This window comes from Heterodontus francisci, unplaced genomic scaffold, assembly GCF_036365525.1.
Source record: "Heterodontus francisci isolate sHetFra1 unplaced genomic scaffold, sHetFra1.hap1 HAP1_SCAFFOLD_102, whole genome shotgun sequence".
NCBI lineage: Eukaryota > Metazoa > Chordata > Chondrichthyes > Heterodontiformes > Heterodontidae > Heterodontus > Heterodontus francisci.
In genome coordinates, this window is record NW_027140380.1 from 2,339,668 (window position 1) to 2,361,084 (window position 21,417).

Genomic DNA, 21,417 nt, shown 5'->3' on the forward strand with positions numbered 1-21,417 from the left:
CTGGTCTACAGAAGCCTTGATGGCCAAGTATGTACAGTCAATGACACCCTACACCTGGGGGAATCCAGTGATGGTCCCGAATCCTATAGCCCTCTCAGCTTGACTGTTTGGATCAAAGCACACATAGTCGCCGGCCCTCCTGAACAGGACATTGGTGATGTTGATGTACTGATTCACCACAGACTGTGAGGTTCTGCACCTATCTCCAGTGGATCCCTGCAACGATCTGGTGGTGTAGGAGTTCAGTGGCACAGGGACACTGGCATCAGATGCCCACCAAGATCCATGGGGCCAACTGCACCATGGCAGAGAGATCAGTGACGACCTCCATGGAGAGGTGCAGTCTGCGGAGACACTGTCACTCGGGCATTTGCAGGTAGTTGAACCTCGGCTGATGTGTTCCTCTGCCTCCTTCTCCAGCCTTTTGTTCAAGGCTGGCCCTCCTGTGGGCCCCCAAGCTGCTGTGGTGCCTGCATCTCCCTCCCTCTCTCTCATAGAGTCATACAGCACTGAAACAGGCCCTTCAGCCCACCGACTCTGTGATGACCAACAACCACCCATTTATATAATCCTACATTAATCCCATATTTCCTACCACATCCCCACCATTCTCCTCGCACCCACCTACACTAGGGGCACTTTACAATGGCCAATTTACCTATCAACCTGCAAGTTTCTGGCTGTGGGAGAAAACCAGAGCACCGAGCGGAAACCCACGCGGTCACAGAGAGAACTTGCAAAGTCTGCACAGGCAGTGCCCAGAACTGAACCCGGGTTGCGGAAGTGCAGAAAGTTTTAGTTTAGACATGCATCAAGATCGAGCAGGCTTGGAGGGCCAAATGTCCTGTTCCTGTGCTGTACTGTTCTTTGTTCTTTGTCAGGCTGCGGTGCTAACCACTATGCAGCCACTGTACCTCCTCAATGGGAGCCTCGAATCCAGGGTGAATGAGGCCCATGACAGGTTAGCCTTCCCTGAGTGCAAGGCCTTCACAGTAAACAACACCCAGCCACCTTTACCTCACTTGTCACCCTCAATGAGGTGGCACTGCCCCAATGGCTCCCTGGTGTGGCTCCGCCTGCAGAGCTGCCACCTTAGCCCCCAATCCTGACAGTGTTTCCCGATGCCCTTTCCCCCTCCACCCTTGCTGCCAAGTGATGCTACCTCACCCAATGGCTTCCTAGTGAAGCCAACACTCAGCTCCCACTTCCCAGTCACCTCCTTTAACCAGGCGAGGCTGTCAAGCCCCGAGGTTCCCATGTGCCATTGTTCAATTGGACCCAGTGAATAAAACTGCTGACAATCAGATTTAAACACCTGAAACACCTTCTCGCCATGTGGATGTGTGAAGTCCGCCCTCCATGTCAGCCGCCGACAAAAAGATCCGGTCCGATGTCTTCTGTCCCTAGTTCAGAACAGATTTGACAGAGTTAGAATCATAGAATGTAACTTTTATTCTGGATGAGTGAGAGGAATACATCACACTTTGGGGCTTTTGTAAGAGGATTTATTGATAAACCTGGGATTTGAGAGGAAGCTGGTTCATGGTTTACAGAACAAATTCAGCCCCTGGGGTGGAGCCAACAGCTGCACCGTCCAATAACAGACAGGACGGGGACACTGTCTCAGGCCCAGTGAGCTCAGTCGATGAAAGCATGAAACTCCGAATCTCAAGCTTTTGAGTTTGAGCCCCATGGTGGGTGTTTATTTTTCCTGTTTCGGCTGATTTTACAGGCATTCTCCAGCTCTGAATTCCTCGGCAGTGAATTCAAGGAGTGTTTGAAATGAGATTCAACAGCATTATCTGAAAGTCTCTCCTTGATTCAGGACTCTTACCTCTCTCCAGCATCTCACTGCTAAAGATTGAACTTTATCTCATTTCATTCTCAGCTGGGGGTCAGTGTGGATCAGTGAGACTTCTGACTGTCTCTCCCTTCACAATCTATCAGTGTTGAGAAAGTAATGGGGAATATTACTCACATGTTGTAATGTTTTATAAACACTTGAGTGTATTTCACGCTGTGTCTAACAGTGTGAGGTCCCCCCTAGTGTGTCAACTTCCTATGTTTACCAACACTTCAGCACAACATTCACATAATGTGAGCTCTGAGATCTGTTCAGATCCCATTCCCAAGAGTTGGAAAGTGGGATTGGGCTGGATCGCTCTTTTTCAGCTGGCACAGACACGATTGCTATATGGTCTTCTTCTGTGCCATAAATTTTCTCCATTTTCTATGTTCTATAAAGTGAGGTGTGATTGGGAGGGGCAATTCCACCAGGGTTATATTTTCTTCCAAAACAATGGTGGCACAGTGGCGCAGTGGTTAGCACTGCAGCCTCACAGCTCCAGCGACTCGGGTTCAGTTCTGGGCACTATCTGTGTAGAGTTTGTAAGCCACACAGTCTGTGGCTGTGTGGGTTTCCGCCGGGTGCTCTGGTTTCCTCCCACATCCAAAGAAATGCAGGTTGATAGGTAAAATTGGCCATTGTAAATTGCCCCTAGTGTCGGTAGGTGGTAGGAGAATGGTGGGGATGTGGTAGAGAATATGGGGCTAATGTAGGATTAGTATAAATGGGTGGTTGTTGGTTGGCACAGACTCGGTGGGCCGAAGGGCCTGTTTCAGTGCTGTATCTCTAAATAAATAAATAAATGACACAAAGGATACTTCACTGTGAGACTGAAATAGCTCAGTTGGGAGAGTGTTAGACTGAAGATCTCTGGTTCAGTCTGGAGTTCCGTCAGTTCTCCTTTATTCTGCATTGGCCTTATGGTTTCAATCCTCGAGCTGCACAATTTTTACTGAAATTATTTACCCAGCATTGAAGGATTGGGTTGGACTGGAATAGTGAGACATCAAGGATGAGAAATATTTATATCTTCTGTATTCAGCTTATTCACTACAGAGTGTTTCCTGACAACACAGAGCATGTGCAGAGCGATCGTCGACATCATCAGTGCATCCAAACATTTGTCAGCTTGCCAGTATGAATCTGCGCATGCGTGCACCGACGTCATCACGCACCGACACAAGACGGAATGACGTCCAAACATTGCCTCACCCCTCAGTGGCTGCGATCGTCATTTCCATTCCCCACAAAATACCCTGCTTCGGCCGCTCACTCCCGGCCTCACTGCTTCTGTCCCCTGGACCGCTGCCATCCCACCTCCACCTCAGTTTAGCTTATTCACTATCTCATTCCGTCCTTTCCCCCAGCTTTTGACTCTCTCGGGGCCTGGTGAACATTTGATTTGATGCAATTGTCCTAAACTGAAGCCTTTCCACATCTCTGGGCGGTCAGATACACTCTGTCTGTTTGTTCCTGCTTGTGACCATTAACGGGAACAGCCGCAAATTCAACCTTTATCAGCAAACGGAAGATTATTAAAATGTATTCTGGATTACTCCAGCCCAGTGACAAAGATGCAATGGATGTTATTCAAAATAAGTTCTCTGACATTCTGTGTGCATCTAAAAGTTGGATTTGAAGTGTTAGGAAAACATGTCAAAGTAATAACTGAACATCTGCCAGCACTTACGGCGTTCAAATCCACAGCCTCGGTGTTATTAACACTGCGTTCTCGTCAACTGAACTAAGGAGCTGTGCAGACGGAGCCGGGTGTGGGATGAGACCCACGCTGGGTCGTTTGTGTTTTACTTCGCACACTTGCTGACAGAGTTATTGTATAAACAATGGAGATAGCACATCCCTGAAACATTGTTCCGATAGAAAACTGAGAAATAAGAACTGAGCGTGGAAATTGAACGGATCCAGAAATAAGAACTTTAATCTATTAAAGTCGATTTTGAAATTGAACAATACACGAACAGTTCTGAAAGGTCACTGACCCGAAACATTAACTCTGCTTCTCTTTCAACAGATGCTGCCAGACCTGCTGAGTGGTTCCAGCATTTCTTGTTTTTATCCCAACAGAGCGAACTCTCTTCTGATATAAAATCCAGCAGCTTGAGCTGCTGTAAAACTTAACTGAGCCTGACGTGATTTGAACACGCAACCTTCTGATGTGGAGTCAGACGCGCTACCGTTGCGCCACAAGTTCACAAACAAAGAGCTGTGTCCCATTCTTGATAGAATCACTTCTTGTTTCGATTCAGTGAATTGCAATTTAATTCAATCCTCATCTGCTCTCCACTCTGTCAGTTCAATACTTTATTCAAACTGATACTTGGAGTTCTGTTTTACAGGGTGTCTTCTGTTTAAGTATTTACTGGACTCACTACTCTGATTAATCAGACTTTTTGCTGCTAACTGCTGCTTGATACAAAGTGCCCATGAGTTCAGGAATTTCTCCTGGGGAACTGAGTCGGATTTGGCTCAACCATTAAATCCACAAAGTTATTGTCACTGCTGCTGTGCAGGAGTTAAAGGAAGGGATTGACCCAAAATGGTTTTAAATGATTACTGACAAATCAGGGCAAAAGGCAGGGCGGCACAGTGGCGCAGTGGTTAGCACCGCAGCCTCACAGCTCCAGCGACCCGGGTTCAATTCTGGGTACTGCCTGTGTGGAGTTTGCAAGTTCTCCCTGTGTCTGCGTGGGTTTCCTCCGGGTGCTCCAGTTTCCTCCCACATGCCAAAGACTTGCAGGTTGATAGGTTAATTGGCCATTATAAATTGCCCCAGTATAGGTAGGTGGTAGGGGAATATTTAGGGACAGGTGGGGATGTGATAGGAATAGGGGAGTAGTGTAGGATTAGTATAAATGGGTGGTTGATGGTCGGCACAGACTCGGTGGGCCGAAGGGCCTGTTTCAGTGCTGTATCTCTAAAACTAAAACTAAAACTCCTGTCCGAAATACTGATCAAAACTTCCAGTTTTAAGGAGGTGATGGAGTGTTACAGGTGGAGGAGTTTAGGCAGGAATTCCAGCACACCAGGCTTATATAAATATTGCATCATTTTCTCATGCACCTGCTATTGGACCAGAGGATTTTCCAAAATTTTACATCAACATAAATAAGGTTATTAGAAGCAAGTAAAATATCATTAAAATGGTCCAACATGTTCTGGATTGTTTTCTCTAATACCAGCTGTACAATCACCACAAATTTAATGTAGCTTCACACGGTGGGATTGCGTGTTCCAGTTCTATAAATGCACTTTGAACCCAATAACTTGATTTATTTCTAATGGGTTGGCTGGAGGTACATGATCATCTAAATATTTAAGAATTTTATGTGAAATGAATGCAAGGAAAAGCATTAGGGTGTGATTTACTGGATAACAGCGGAGCTGGCAATGTTTGGGAAATACTTGCTTGCAGCCAAAGCACACATTGACAATTTGGAACTGTGTGACAATGAATCCTAAATGAGGAAAATAGACTCTGCCTCTGTCACCAGGTGGGCTTAAAACACCAACACTACAGGTAATAGCTGAACACACTAACCGATTGTATGACAGAGTTAGTCGCTATCATTAAGTACCCTGAGCCAGGGTGGCAACGAACAGATCTCTTCCCCATTCCACACGATTTCCGACATGTTCGCTGTACCTTCTACTGTGAAAACAGACACAAAATATTTGTGTAAACTCTCTACCATTTTCTTTCTCCCCACAATAAATTTCTTGTCTCTGCATCGAAGGAATCTGTTTGTTATTGTTGAGCTTTTTGTATACTAGTAAAACCTTTTATAACTTGTTTCTTGACAGTTTACTCTCAGATTCCATTTTCTCCCTCTTTATCAATTTCCTACTCCTCATTTGGTGGTTTTTTAAAAATCCTCCCAATTCTTAATATTAATATTAACTTGGCATCAGGTGGCAGGACTGTATCTCCAACGCAGAAGTCCTCAAGGCAGCCAACATTAACAACAACAACAAACAAGAACAAAGAACAGTGCAGCACAGGAACAGGCCATTCGGCCCTCCAAGCCTGCGCTGATCTTGATGCCTGCCTAAACTAACACCTTCTGCACTTCCGGGGCCCATATCCCTCTATTCCCTTCCTATTCATATATTTGCCAAGATGTCTCTTAAACGTCGCTATCGTATCTGCTTCCACCACCTCCCCTGGCAGCAAGTTCCAGGCACTCACCACCCTCTGTGTAAAAAACTTGCCTTGCACATCCCCTCTAAACTTTACCCCTCGCACCTTAAACCTATGTCCCCTAGTAACTGACTCTTCCTCAGCATATACACCCGACTGAGCAGCGGCACTTGAGATAGCTTGGCCATGTGAGCCGCATGGAAGATGGCAGGATCCCCAAGGACGCATTGTACAGCGAGCTCGTCACTGGTATCAGACCCACCAGCCGTCCATGTCTCCAATTTAAAGACGTCTACAAACGGGACATGAAGCCCTGTGACATTGACCACAATCGAAGAGACTTAGCAGTTGGCAGGAAAAAAGACAGAAATGTAAGGAGAGAACCAACTGTGTATCAGCCTTGACAACCAATTTTATCTGCAGCACCTGTGGAAGAGTCTGTCACTCTAGAATTGGTCTTTATAGCCACTCCAGGCACTGCTTCTCAAACCACTGACCACCTCCAGGTGCTTACCCACTGTCTCTCGAGACAGGGAGGCCAAAGAAGAATATTATCTTGTGTTTGAGACACTTTTAATCAGCTTCATGGACAAATTCTTCAATCATCCCTTCTCCCACATTGCTTCTCCCTCTTTCATTGATTCTTTATTCCTTACAATCCAGAAATGGTTAGGAATCAGAGCTCACCCCCGAATTCTCTGCACACACCCCGCACCACCATCCACACCCCACCACCCAACCGTCTTTTACCCTGTTGGATCCAAGAGAGCACTCAATAAATGACACTCTATATAAACACAGAGAACTGCCTCACAATGTTGGACACAGAGTGTTTATAAAAGGTATTCACAGATCGTGTTACTGAGTCCACAGAGCAGGACAGGCCCAGGCTCCAGCCCCAGTCTGTGCTGTGTTAGCTGATGTCACCTGGTGTGATACCGAGTCACACAGAGCAGGAAAGGGCATGGTTGTATTCATGGCCTGTGTTGAGTGAACTGATCGCACCCAGTGTGGTACGGAGTCACACAGAACAGAATGGGCCCAGGCTCCTTCCTCAGCCTGAGGGATGATAGTTCATCTCACACGGTTTTGTACAGAGCCCCACACAGAACAGGAAAATCCCAGGCTCCATCCCCAGCCTGTGGTATTTTACTTTATCACACCTGGTATGGTACGGAGCCCCCAGAGCAGGAAAGATCCAGGTTCCATCTCCGGCCTGTGTTGAATTAGCTGATCTGACCTGGTTGGCACTGAACCACAATCAGGGGAGGATGGGCCGATGCTCCCTGGCCTGTGGTGTGTTAGTTATTCTCATTTGATGAGGCACTGAACACCATATAGAGCAGGAAGGGCCTGTGCTCAATGAACTGATCTCACCCTTCAGGGAAAAGGATTAAAGAAGGTTGAGAAAGAAAATAATCTCAAGCAGTTGTCTGGGTGTTCCGTTGCACAGATCTCTAAAGGTACATGAGCAATACTGTGAAGTGATAGCTGGAGTAAATAGATTAATGTGAATATACTGCCAGGACAGCAGGTGAATAACTTTGGGATGTTTTTACAATGGTGCAAAAACCCCTGAACAGGAACCAGGAGAATTTCTTCTTTCCTTTATTTGGTTTCCCTTCTCAGACTTCAGCTTGTCTTTTGCTGGCTTCCCACGTTCTGTCATTATTGAGTAGCCTTTGCAAGTTTAACAATTTGCCAATTTGCTCTCTCTAAGAGCTTGCCATCTTAGTCTTGATGATTTGCAGGTCATAATGATCTGGGAGATGATGTTTTGTCCATGTTTGTGAAGTTGTAATTCTGGCTCAGACTTCTGAGTCTTATCATGTAGTGGTCAAGAGTCTCACATTTATCTTGCCTTGTTTGCCTGAAGACATAAATTTCATAGTGAGGATTTGCCCTTTGTTGAGAATATCTTGTTAGAGCATTCTTCACTGCATCATAATCATCATCGCTTCCGGTGTCTCTGAGTGTATTGAAAGTATTGTCGACTTTTGGTTCAGCAGAGTGTAGGAGTAACGTTCTCTTTCTTCGGGATGTATTGATATCGAATGCCCCTTTCGGAGTTCAAATCTTGCTAAGTATTTTCTCCAGTGTGGCCCTGGATTACTGTGTGTCTCTGTAAAGGCTGGAAAGACTGGCTGTCATTGTACACACATGGTGATTGCTATTTATTTAAATCTGAAATTGTCAATGCAAGTCTTCTGTATTTCCCTGGTTGTCTGTGTGGTTTCCTTTTTTGATCCTCAATGCCAGAGAAATATGGTGTTGTGCTGTGTTCATAAGTCTTCATTAAATGATGCCCCAGGCTTTATATTCAAATTAAATACAAACAGTACTTATCATCTTACTTATCGACATGATCTCAGGTCCAGGTATTTTCCTTACTGGTGTGTGTGTGTGTGTGTGTGTGTGTGTGTGTATGCGTGTGTGTGCATGATATGTGTGTGTATGCGTGCATGTGTGTGCGCGTGTGTGCGCGTGTATGTGCACGTGTGCCTCGATGTGTGTGTGTGTACATGTGTGTGTATGTGTGTGTGCATGTGCGCGCGTGTGCATGTGCGTGTATGTGTGTGTGTGCGCGCGTGTGCCTCTATGTGTTTGCATGCATGTGTGTGTGCGTGTGTACATGCATTGCAAGCCATGTGTTGAATGTGTCTTTCAAAATGGAGTTTCTTTACAAATGTATGATGATGGCATGAGTTGCAGCAGTGGCTTGGTCTCGAAAAGAATACAGTTTCTCAAAGGTGAAGTCATCATTACACTACATTGCAGACAGTGAGCAGCCCTGTTGTTGACTCCTTCCTTCTGCACTGCAGCACCCAGGTACGCATTGCACAGTGGCAAGACCAAAGCTTTCTGAGCTCGGGGCTTGGTCCCTCACTTCCAGCCCCTTGGGAGGAAGGGTTTAAATGACGTTCCATCTGGAATGTACATCTGGAATGAACATTCACCCTTGAACCCCTCAGTGAATCAAGGTATTCTTCTTAAATCTTTTCCGGGTGCTCCTACGTGGTGCTCCACCCGCTCTGTCAGCTGAGGTGGAGACAGGCTGCTGACCTTGCTGCCCCATGGCTTGGGATGACATTGGCGGCCATCCTCTTGCTGCCTGAGGCCTGGAGGGCCCCGGCACACTGAGGGCCTCCTGCACAGGTACAGGGACCCCCTCTGTCATCGAGGGTGATGGAGGCAGGCACTGGCATCACTGGTGTCACTGGCAGAGGGGCTTTGGAGCTACTGTCCACACCAGGAGCACCCAGAGAGGGCACCCCCAGATTTAGCAGCCAGCTGCTCCTCCCCGTTATAAGACACACTTGTACCTCCCTGCTGACCTGAGAGGGACGTGGACCTGGTGGAGAGTTCAGGTGCCTCGTCCCCCCTCTCACCTTGTCACCGCTGGATGGAGCTCATGGACAAAGTGATGGAGTGCAGGTCTGCGAACATCTCCGGCAGCCACTGATTGGTCGGCTGCATCTGGCTCTCCATGACAGTCACCAATCTCTCAATGGAGGAAGCCAGACACACCCCCATCAGAGACAGTGCAGCACCCAAGGCCTGGATGGACTCCTCCATCGTCCGTGCTTCGGTACACATAGCCTCTGGCAACTCTGCCAGATGTTGCCTGACCTCTCACTGCAGCTGCAGCATTTCCCGTGTTGCTGATGACACCAGAGGCACGTTATCAGCTTCAACTCGCTGATAGTTTTGGAACTGAGCAGATTTCCTTTGCTTGATTCTAAAACATGGAACTCAGTCTGACATGGGGACCCATGGGAGGATTTAAAATAACTTGGATGATCCCTAGGACTGGTGGAGGAGTATTCAATACCTCCATTTATTTGCTAACCACAAGTAACAGAGAAAACAGAAACTGTAATTGAACAAGCCGATATCTAAAATCTTCTCCCATAGATCAGATACTCTCGCAATATGTCTTGCCACCTTCAAAGATTGATGCACATGAACCCCAAGTCCCTCTATTCCTGCACACTCTTTAGAACTGTGCCATTAAGTATATATTGCCTCAGCCTATTCCTTCTGCTAAAATGCATCACCTCACACTCGTCACTATTAAATTCCATCTGCCACCTGTCTGCCCATTCTGCTAGCCTATCACTGTCCTGTTGCAGGCAGTTCATTTCATATCACTGTTTGCCACTCCTCCATGTTTGGTGTCATTGGGATATTTTGAGATTCTACTCTATATTCCAAGATCCAAGTCATTTATCTGTAGCAAAAAAAGCAGTGGTTTTAGCACTGACCCTTGGGGAACAGCACTGTCGACTATCCTCCAGTCTGACCGAGAACCATTTAATACTTTCTTTTAATTTCCAAAATATACTTTATTCATAAAAATCTGTAAAAATTACATTCCCAAACAGTTCAAAACAGTATCAAGTCAAAAAATACAAACAGTGCAAAGGTGATCAGCTTCCTTCTTTACAATCATGAGTTGCCTCACAACCCTTCCATTTCATTGTCATGCCATATACATTTTTACATTTTACAGCACACAAACTTTTCCTGATACAGTTCGAGGGGTTTCCCATGGATCCAGCCCCTCAGTTCAGCCTGGTGGGGGGACCTTACACAGTGGTCTTTCCCCATTGAGCCTTTGCTGCGGCTGCCCTAAGCTTTAGTGCGTCCCTCACCACGTAGTCCTGGACCTTGGAATGTGCCAGTCTGCAACATTCGGTGGTGGACAACTCTTTGCGCTGGAAGACCAGCAGGTTTCGGGCAGACCAAAGGGCGTCTTTCACCGAATTGATAGTCCTCCAGCAGCAGTTGATGTTTGTCTCGGTGTGCGTCCCTGGGAACAGCCCGTAGAGCACAGACTCCTGTGTTACAGAGCTGCTTGGGATGAACCTCGACAAAAACCACTGCATCTCTTTCCACACCTGCTTTGCTAAGGCACATTCCAGGAGGAAGTGGGCAACGGTCTCTTCCCCACCACAGACACCGCGGGGGCATTGCGCGGAGGGGGTGAGACTTCGGGTGTGCATGAAGGATCTGATTAGGAGGGCCCTTCTTACCACGAGCCAAGCTACATCTTGGTGCTTGCTTGAAAGTTCTGGTGATGAGGCATTCCGCCAAATGACTTTGACGGTCTGCTCGGGGAACCATCATACAGGATCCACCGTCTCCTTTCCCCGTTGGGCCTTGAGGACATTCTGTGCAGACGACTGCCTGATGGATCGGTGGTCAAAGGTGTTTTCCCGCAGAAACTGCTCCACGAAGGATAGGTGGTACGGCACGGTCCAACTGCATGGATTGTTCCACGGCAATGTGACCAGGCCCATCCTTCGCAACACCGGGGACAGATACAACCTCAGCACGTAGTGACACTTGGAGTTGGCGTACTGGAGGTCTACACACAGCTTGATGCAGCCGCACACGAAGGTGGTCATCAGGATGAGGGCGACGTTGGGTACATTTTTCCCGCCCTCATCCAGAGATTTGAACATCGTGTCCCTCCGGACCCGGTCCATTTTAGATCCCCAGATGAAGCGGAAAATGGCTCAGGTGACCACCACAGCGCAGGAGTGGGGTATGGGCCAGACCTGCGCCACATACAGCAACAACGTGAGCGCCTCGCACCTGATGACCAGGTTCTTACCCACAATGGAGAGAGATCGCTGCCCCCACATGCCCAACTTTTGTCGTACCTTGGCTACTCGCTCCTCCCAGGTTTTGGTGCACGCCCCGGCCCTTCCGAACCATATCCCCAGCACCTTCAGGTAATCTGAACTGACGGTGAAGTGGACAAAGGATCGGTCAGCCCAGTTCCCAAAGAACATGGCCTCGCTCTTGCCGTGGGTAACTTTGGCTCCCGAGGTCAGTTCGAACTGGTCGCAGATGCTCATCAGTCTGCGCACGGACAGCGGATCCGAGCAGAAGACGGCGACGTCATCCATGTGCAGGAGGGAGGTTTTCACCTGAGTGCCTCCGCTGCCTGGGATTGTCACCCCTCTTATGCTCGCATCCTTCCTAACAAAGAACCATTTAATACGACTCGCTATTTTCTGTCCTTAATCCAATTTTGTACAAAGCTGCCTGATTGTCGGTGCTGTTACTCAGTGTCCTTGTGCCATTGTGCAGTGAGGGTGAGTCTGTCAGCACGTGTGTTGCTGAGTCTGGGATCCTTGAGCAATCTGACTACAATCGTATTTTTACAAAAATAATTGGGGAAATGAACATATTTCACGAACAGGCAGCTGGAATTTGAAACAGCCAGTGGCAGAGTGGCACAGCGGAAGTGTGTTGGGCCCTTAAACCAGAGGTCGAAACCATTCTCTGCTATTTTGTAGTAACACAAACAGGTCACTTTCAAAACATCTGGTGTTTATCCACAATGACATCATGCTTCCTACTTTACTGCAATGAGCTTTTTTCTTCCAGAGATCATATCAATCAGCAACAAATCTCACAAATCACCGAGTCTCTCCCCCTTTGTCAACCCCTTCCTGCAGAGTCTCCGTTCCACCACCAGATGGTGATGTTGGCCACAATAAAACCAGGGCAAATGGTCACAGTGAGGAGACGGTCAGCAACAGAAAAGTGAAACAGTAACAGGGAAAACCTTGACACGACAACAGGGGACATCTTTACACAACAGAAAACATATTTACACAACAGGAAATACCTTGATACAACAGGGAGAACTCAATAAAATATAAATGCCTTGATTCTCCATCTCAGTCTTGTTGTCTGTCTGTTTCTCTCTCTCTGCGTCCCTCACTTTTGCTTCCTCACAGTCTATTGGTTTTCTGTGTGTTTTTCTCTCTGTCCCATTGTCGATGGTGTTACTCAGCGTCCTTGTCACATTGTGTAACCAGGCTGAGCCTCCCAGCACCTGTGTTGCTGTAATAAAAACAGAAAATGCTTGAAATACTCAGCAGGTCTGGCAGCATCTGTGGAGAAAGAAACAAAGTTAACGTGAGCTAACGAAACAGATCTGAAATTTTAACTGTTCTCACTGCACAGATGCCGCCAGACCTGCTGACTATTTCAAGCATTTTCTGTTTATGTTTCAGATTTCCAGCATCTGCAGTATTTTGCTTTTGTACGTGTGTTGCTATGTCTGGGACTGTTTGAGTGCAATGCTATTGCTTTATAAACAGCGTTGAAACAAACATTTATCTAGTTAACACACAGCACTAATACACAGCTGGATATAAACAGCAGCCTGCAGCAGAGGGTGCAGTGGAAGTTTATTAACACAAATAATTCACCAACACTATATTTACTGCTATCCTCAATCACACCACACTTCATCTGAACACGTTTTACTCTTCATTTACATCAACTTCTTGCTTCCAGTAAACACTTCAATTTGGAACACAGCTTCCAAATCACCTTTATTCACAAACCCGAACACAAACTGCAAATGCTGCAAACACACACTAGCCCAGATTTTCCCCTTTCTGTCAACCCATTCCTGCATCACTGCCTCTCCACCAGCAGTTGTCGCTAGAATCATACAATCAGAGTGGCGAAAGCACAGAAGGTGGCCGTTCGGCCTGTCGAACCCGTGCTGGCTCTCTGCTAGAGCAACTCACCTCGTCTCACTCCCCAATCAGTTCAATTTTGGTGGTGGGAAAACTTCTCAAAAGAATAATTCGGGACAAAATTAATAGTCCCACGGACAAATGTGGGTTAATTCCAGAAAGTCAGCATGGATTTCTTAAGGGAAAATCATGTTTAACTGTCCTGCTGGAGTTTTTTGATGAGGTAACAGAGAGGGATGATGAGGGCAATGCTGTTGATGTGGTGTACATGGACTTTCAAAAGGTCTGGCAGCATCTGAAAGGTCACTGACGTGAAATGTTAACTCTGCTTCTCTCTCCACAGATGCTGCCAGACCTGCTGAGTATTTCCAGCACATTTTGTTTATATTTCAGATTTCTAGCATCTGCAGTATTTTTATTTAATTGACTATCAAAAGGAGTTTGAAACAGTGCAACACAACAGACTTGTGAGCTAAGTTATAACTCATGGAATAAAAGGGACAGTAGTAACATGGATATGGAATTGGCTGAGTGACAGGAAACAAAGAGTCGTGAGCAATGGATATTTTTCAGGCGAGAGGAAGGTTTGCAGTGGAGTTCCCCAGGAGTCAGTGTTGGGGCCCTCGCCTTTCCTGATATATGTGAATGACCTAGACCTGAGTGCACAGGGCACAATTTCAAAGGTTATGGATGATACGAAAATAGGAAGCATTGTGAACTGTAAGGAGGATAGTGTCAAACTTCAAAAGGACATAGACAAGTTGGTGGAATGGGAGGACAGATGACAGGTGAAGGTCAATGTAGAGAAATGTGAATTGATTCATTTTGGTAGGAAGAACATGGAGAGACAATATCGAATAAAGGGTACAATTCTAAAGGGGGTGCAGGAGCAGAAGGACCTGGGGGTATAAGTCATCCAAGGTGGTGGAATTGGTGGAGAGAGCGGTTAATAAAGCATACAGTGTCCTCGGCTTTAGTGATAGAGGCATAGAGTACAAGAACAAGGAGGTCATGTTGAACTTGTATAAGACACTAGCCTTAGCTGAAATACTGAGTCCAGTTCTGGGCGCACACTTTAGGAAAGATGTGAAGGCATTGGAGAGATTATGGAAAAGATTCATGAGAATAGTTCCAGGGCTGGGGCAGCACAGTGGTGCAGTGGTTAGCACTGCAGCCTCACTGCTCCAGAGACATGGGTTTGATTCTGGGTACTGCCTGTGCGGAGTTTGAAAGTTCTCCCTGTGACCACGTGGGTTTTCACCGGGTGCTCTGGTTTCCTCCCACAGCCAAAGACTTGCAGGTTGATAGGTAAATTGGTCATTCCAAATTATTCCCAGTGGTGACAGGGATTACTGCAGGGTTAGGATCAATGAGTGGTTGTTGTTCAGCACAGACTTGGTGGGCCAAATGGCCTGTTTCAGTGCTGTATCTCTAAATAAAAAATAAATAAAAATAAATGAGGAACTTCAGTTATGAAGATAGATTGGAGAAGTTAGGACTGTTTTCCTTGGAGAAAAGAAGGCGAAGAGGAGATTTCATAGTGGTATTCAAAATGATGATGGGTGTGGACAGAGTGGATAGGGAGAAACTGTTCCCACTTGTGAAAGGATCGAGAACGAGAGGGCACAGATTTAAAGTCATTGGTAAAAGAAGCAAAAGCGACATGAGGAAAAACTTTTTCACGCAGCGAGTGGTTAAAGTATGAACTGCCTGAGAATGTGATGGAGGCAGGTTCAATTGAAGAATTCAAAGGGGAATTAGACTGTTATCTGAAAAGGAAGAATGTGCAGGATTATGGGGAGAAGACGGGGAAGTGACATGAGGTGAATTGCTCATTTGGAGAGTCAGTGCAGACACGATGGGCCAAATGGCCTCCTTCGGGGCAATAACAATTCTGTGATTCCAATATTCAAGACATTGAGATATAATAAAAGCAAAATACTGTCGATGCTGGAAATCTGAAATAAAAACAAGAAATGTTGGAAATACTCAGCAGGTCTGGCAGCATCTGTGGAGAGAGAAGCAGAGTTAACGTTTCAGGTCAGTGACCCTTCTTCAGAAATAATAAATATTAGAAATGTAAAAGGTTATCAGCAAGTAAAGTGGGGGTGGGGCAAAGGAGAAGGTGTAAATAGGACAAGGTCACAGAATAGCTGACCAGAAGGTCATGGAGCAAAGGCAAACGATATGTTAATGGTGTGTTGAAAGACAAAGCATTGGGACAGCGTGATGCCACTACCAAACGCATCTTCCCCTCCCTTCTCCTGTCAGCCTCATTAGTTCTGTGAATAATACAATGATTTAATAGACAAAGTTTTGAAACATTCCTGCCCATAAATCTTGGTAACAGAGAGTGTGTGGATCTCCTGACTCAGAATGTTTAATGGATACAGTCCTCAGATCCGACAAGGAACCCCTGAACATCCACAGTAAAGATAGTGTGGATGAGGAAATGTAAGAGCCGGGAGCTGAAACTCAGCGACGGCCGAGCTCTCCTGTCATTGAGCTTGTGTGTCTGCTCTGCTCGCCGCACTTCCGGCTCTACTTTGTTTCCAATGAAAAGATGAAAAGGGCCGTTCGGTTTTCCTCTCACTGACAGCGTGTTTCACTTGGGTTAATATAACCCGGGACTTTTGCTGCTGAAATGAATTCTGCAAGGTCCCAGCAAACACACCGGCTCCCTCCTTTCTCCCCTCTTTCTATCGGATTGTTTTACCAGGAGGGGCTCAATAATAACAAACCCCCTGCAGGGAATGACCGCAAATTGAGCATCTAAATGGGGCAAGTGGGCAGCTTTCTGGGTTCTAGGTTCCCCCTACCCCGCCCCTCCCTCCCTCCAGTCCAAGCCCCTCTTCACTTTCTTTGGGACTTTGATGAGGGTGAAATGGGGAAAGTTCCCATTGATGTTTGAATGCTGAATTGCTGCAGAGATCTGCGCACGCGCGCTGTAGCCCCGCCCCCTGTGAGACGTCACAATGAGGAGTGGAGCGCATGCGCAGACTTTCCCCAACCCAGTCTGTGAGGCCATTCACTCAATCAGGGCAAGATGCTTTAAATCAGCTGCTAATGGAGACTTCCCGGGCCCGGGGGAAGGGAAACAACAGCATCTGCTTCCAGCAGCCACTGCTTTGGGAGCGTGTCCGCAGATGTGCTCAGAGATTAGCATTGAGTGGTGGGAAGTTGAGGGGGAGTCGGGGAGTGTTTGTAACAGACACTGTGGAGCAGGAGCTGCTCCCGGAACATGGAGTGAGCCGGGGACACGGGGAAGGGAGAGTTCATTCTCGGACAGTGTCTGTACAGGCTCAGGGAGACACAATGGGAAGAAATCACTATTGAAAATCACTGACAATTTCACCACCCAAAGGAGAAGGAATTTTCCTGCTTTAGTTCCAGTCTCTCACTGTTTGTTGGATTGTGAACAGTGGAGGAAAAATAGCCGCAAAATAACGATGTGGACAGTTAGACAAAGAACATTTATTGCAGACACCAGGTGAGAAGTGTGAAAGGCACATTTTAAATAGTGGCTGCTTGTTTTCCGTTGAAATAGAAATGTGACTGTGTAAAGGTCACTGCTCTATCGGACGGTCCCAGTCATTGAGCAGTGCAGGGCTTGTGTTGTTTCTGAATGTCACAAACTTGTTGTAAAACCTCTGCAAACACCTGGTAAACAGAAGCTGAATACTGCAGTACTGCAGTGGAGTCAGACACTGACACTGTTTGTGTTCCTGGTTTTCAATTTGTGATTGTTCATAATGATTATTATTGGGACGATTACATTGATCGTTTTTGTATCGTCTATCTCACCAGTTCTTTCATTCCTGCAGGAAAATACATGAAGGAACCTGAATGGATGTGGTGATTCCTGGACACAAGGAAAAGTGCAGTGATCTCGTTCCAACACACAGTCGGTACAGGATCACTCCCAAAGCACAGAGATACTGCCAGCTCATCAGTTCCACTGGAACAAACAAAAGAAGTAGTCAGACAGACACTGATCCCAAAGTCGAGAGACACATTTTCAATCCAACAGTCAAACAACAGCAGGAGAGACAGAAGTTGTTTCCATTTCACTCCAATTCAGTACAGCTGACAGGTTGATACATCAATCGCAGTCCAAAAACAAACTCACTATCAGATCTCAATAAACTCTGTCACCATGGTTACATTTTAAATATAAAATCTGAAATAGAACAGACAAAATTTACATGATTGAAAGGTACAGAATGAATGCAAGGAGGCTTCAAGGGGATTTGGACAGGCCAAGTGAATGGGCTAGAACATAGCAGATGGAATATCATGTGAATAAGTGTGAAGTTCTCCACTTTGGTCGAATAAACAGAAAGACAGAGTATTTCTTAAATGGTGAGAGGCTGGGAAGTGTCGATGTCCAAAGGGACCTGGGTGTCCTTGTTCATGAGACACTAAAAGTTAGTGTGCAGGTGCAGAAAGCAATTAAGAGGCAACTGGTATGTTGGCTTCATTGAAAGGGGATTTGAGTGCATGAGTAAAGATGTATTGCTTCAATTGTAAAAAGTCTAGATGAGACCGCACCTGGAATATTCCGTACAATTTTGGTTTCCTTATCTAAGGAAGGATAGACTTGTCATAAAGGGAGTGCAACGGAGATTCACCAGACTAATCCCCTGGGATGGTGGGGTTGTCTTCTGATGAGAGACTGCAGAAACTGGGCCGAAATTCTCTGGAGTTTTGAAGAATGAGAGGTGATCTCATTGAAACTTTCAAAGTTCCTACAGGGTGTCACAGGGGAGATATGGATAGGATGTTTCCTCTGTCTAGTGCGTCTAGAACAAGGGGACACAGTCTCAGAATAAGGGCAGGCCATTTGAGACTGAGATGAGCAGGAATTTCTTTGCTCAGAGGGTGGGAAATCTGTGGAATTCTTTATCCCAGAGGGCTGTGGAGGCTCAATCATTGAACATATTCAAGACAGAAATCGATAGATTATGGCATAGAGGTAGATGATCAGCCACAATCTGTTTGAATGGTGGAGCAGGCTCGATGGGCTGAATGGCCGAATGCCCCTATTTCCGATGAATCCCATAATGTACATCAGACGTTAGACCATGTTATGCATTACATACCAGTTCAAAAATCCCACAGAGATTAAGACTGAAAGATACAGTATCAATTCCATTACTACAAAATGAAGGACTTGGAGCTTGCAGACCAGCCCATGTATAAGATTGAAAGTTATATTTTCATTCACAATCGTTTTCACAGAACTGAATATTAAATACCAATCCACAACTTGTACAGGACTACCAAATAAAACCTACAACTGTAAAATACAGTTAATCCATATTTTAAATTAAACACAAGGCAAACAAATATTGATACATTAAGAGAGAGGGAAACAGTGAAAGCGAAGCGGAGCATAAAGAGCCCAGGAGAGGGAGAAAGATTTCACTCGGAGAGCAGGGAACAGCGAGAGCAGGCGTCAAAAAAGGCAAAGGAATACACAATTAACGGGAGAACACTGAATGGTGTCGAGGAAGTGAGAGACGTTGGAGTGAATGTCCACAGATCCCTGAAGTAGCAGGACAGGTCAATAAGGTGGTTCAGCTGGTATATGGAATCCTTTCCTTTATTAACTGAGGTACAGAATATAAGGGTGATCTGGGTGTCCATGTCAATAAGTCACTGAAAGCTAACATGCAAGTGCAGCAAGCAATTAGGAAGGCTATTGGTATGTTAGCCTTTATCACAAGAGGATTTGAGTACAGGAATAGTGAATTCTTGCTTCAATTGGAAAGAACCTTGCTTAGACCGCACTTGGAGTACTGTGTGCAATTTTGGTCTCCTTACCTTAGGAAGGATATTATTGCCACAGAGGGAGTGCAACAAAGGTTAATCAGACTTGTTCCTGGGATGGTGCGAATGTCCTATGAAGAGAGATTGGGGAAACGGGCTGTATTCTCTGGAGTTTCAAAGAATGAGAGGTGATCCCATTGAAACCCACAAAATACTTAAAGGACAGTCAGGGTAGATGCAGCTAAGATGTTTCTCCTGGTTGGGGAGTCGAAAACCAGAGGGTGCAATTTCAAAATAAGGATGAAACCACTTAGGACAGAGATGAGGAGAAATGTTGTTACTCAGAAGGTTGTGAATCTTTGGAATTCTTTACCCCAGAGGGCTATGGAAGCTCAGTCATTGAGTATGTTTAAAGCAGAGATTGACAGATTTCTAAATACAAATGACATAAGGGAATATGAGGAAAGTGTGGGGAAATAGGCATTGAAGTGGATGATCAGCCATGATCATATTGAATGGTGGGGCAGGCTCGATGGGCTGAATGGCCGACTCCTGCTCCTATGTTCCTATGTTCCTAACTCCACATGATCGGTGAGGCACAGCTTCAGGCCGACTTGGTGGGTGGTGCAAACAGATATCACTGCTTCTGGTCTTCACCAGAACAGAGAGTGAGATGTAACATTGATCATCAAACAGACTGTGAGAGAATACAACAGAATAAAACACATGGAGAGACACTGTGGAATAACAAATAGATTTGATTGGAATGTTGAATTTTGATTGGAATAGATAAAACAGCAGATTAAATTGGGATTCTCATCATTATATTGATCTGGGACAGAAAAGAGAAACTGGTGGGAAGAAGGAAGAAAAGAAAGGATGGAACTGTTCAGTTTTTCTGAGTTTTTTCACCCACCCATCAAAGCTGGATTTTAAAAAAAGATGCAAATAACGAAGAATTTCACCAAAAAGGGAGATTAAATGCTGCCGAAACCTTGGATCGAATGATGCCCCAACAGATCACCTGTTTAACTGTCTCCTCACTGGGGGATTTCAATCAGTGAGTAATATTATTCTCTACCTTTTTTTTTGTTAAATGAACCCAGAACTGTCACTTGGAGTTAATATCTGTGTTTCCACTCCTGAATAACAAAAGTGTGAATTTCTCAATATTTTTTGGACACATTTCCTGCTGGAAGAACTAAGAACTCTTTTCTAATTTACACAATACTATGTACACACTCATCAAGCCTCCGAAGCTAGCATCCTTGGTGCTGCTCTCTCTTCCAAACCTCATCTCATGTGACCGTTACATCATCACTCTGACAGTGGGAGGGGTTGATCCCACTGTCTTCAGCATTAACCCTTTACATCCTTATACTACACTGTCTGTTCAAAAAAATTGGGTGGAGGGAACCTCTTTCATTTATTGAAACACCAACAGCTGCCAGTTGAAAATCAACTCAACCCATCAGGGAGAGAGAGAGAGAGTGAGAGACTGTCAGAGAACTTCCTGCATCCAGTCCTGACCCTGTCACACTCAGCAGATGCTCACCCAGACCCCACTCTCATCAACACTGAATACTGTTACCGAGACCCTTCAAATACTGTTTATAAAAAGGTAGAACAGGTCAAAGTTCACACAGCTGTATTGAATAGAACAAAGTTTAATATTTTCTCACCGTCTGTCGGTAACCACATGAGACATAGGTTTTCTTATTTGCTTCCTTTGATTTTTCTTGTTCCTGACTGACAAATATTCCAAACCTCGGATCAACCCTCCCACTTGCGTCATGTCCCAGTCACGGTTGAAAGCAACACATAACGACACAAACACACTGAAACATACAACGCAGTCACACTTTCCTTCAGTGAGATTAATGTCGAGCTGTTTTCCAGGTTGAATGTAACTGTGAACAAACTTCTATCAAAGAAGTTGCCTTTGGCGTATCAGCACTGAATTTCTGTGCAAGGAGGAACAGCCATTCCAAACTCACATCCTTCACAAAGGCTGTTTTCTCCTGTGACTGAAATTCATCATGTAATTTGAATTCGAAGTCAAATTTCACAAGACAGAAATGTAAATGAAAGATAAGGAAGCTTCTAAAGCACACTGCAAATGTGCAATA

General features: G+C 45.6%; 1 non-coding gene across 1 annotated transcript; it reads right to left on the reverse strand.

Moving 5' to 3' along the window:
- Positions 1-3,986: 3,986 nt before the first annotated feature.
- Positions 3,987-4,058, reverse strand: trnaw-cca (transfer RNA tryptophan (anticodon CCA)). The gene has a single exon. It is a non-coding gene; the product is annotated as a tRNA-Trp (tRNA).
- Positions 4,059-21,417: the final 17,359 nt, after the last annotated feature.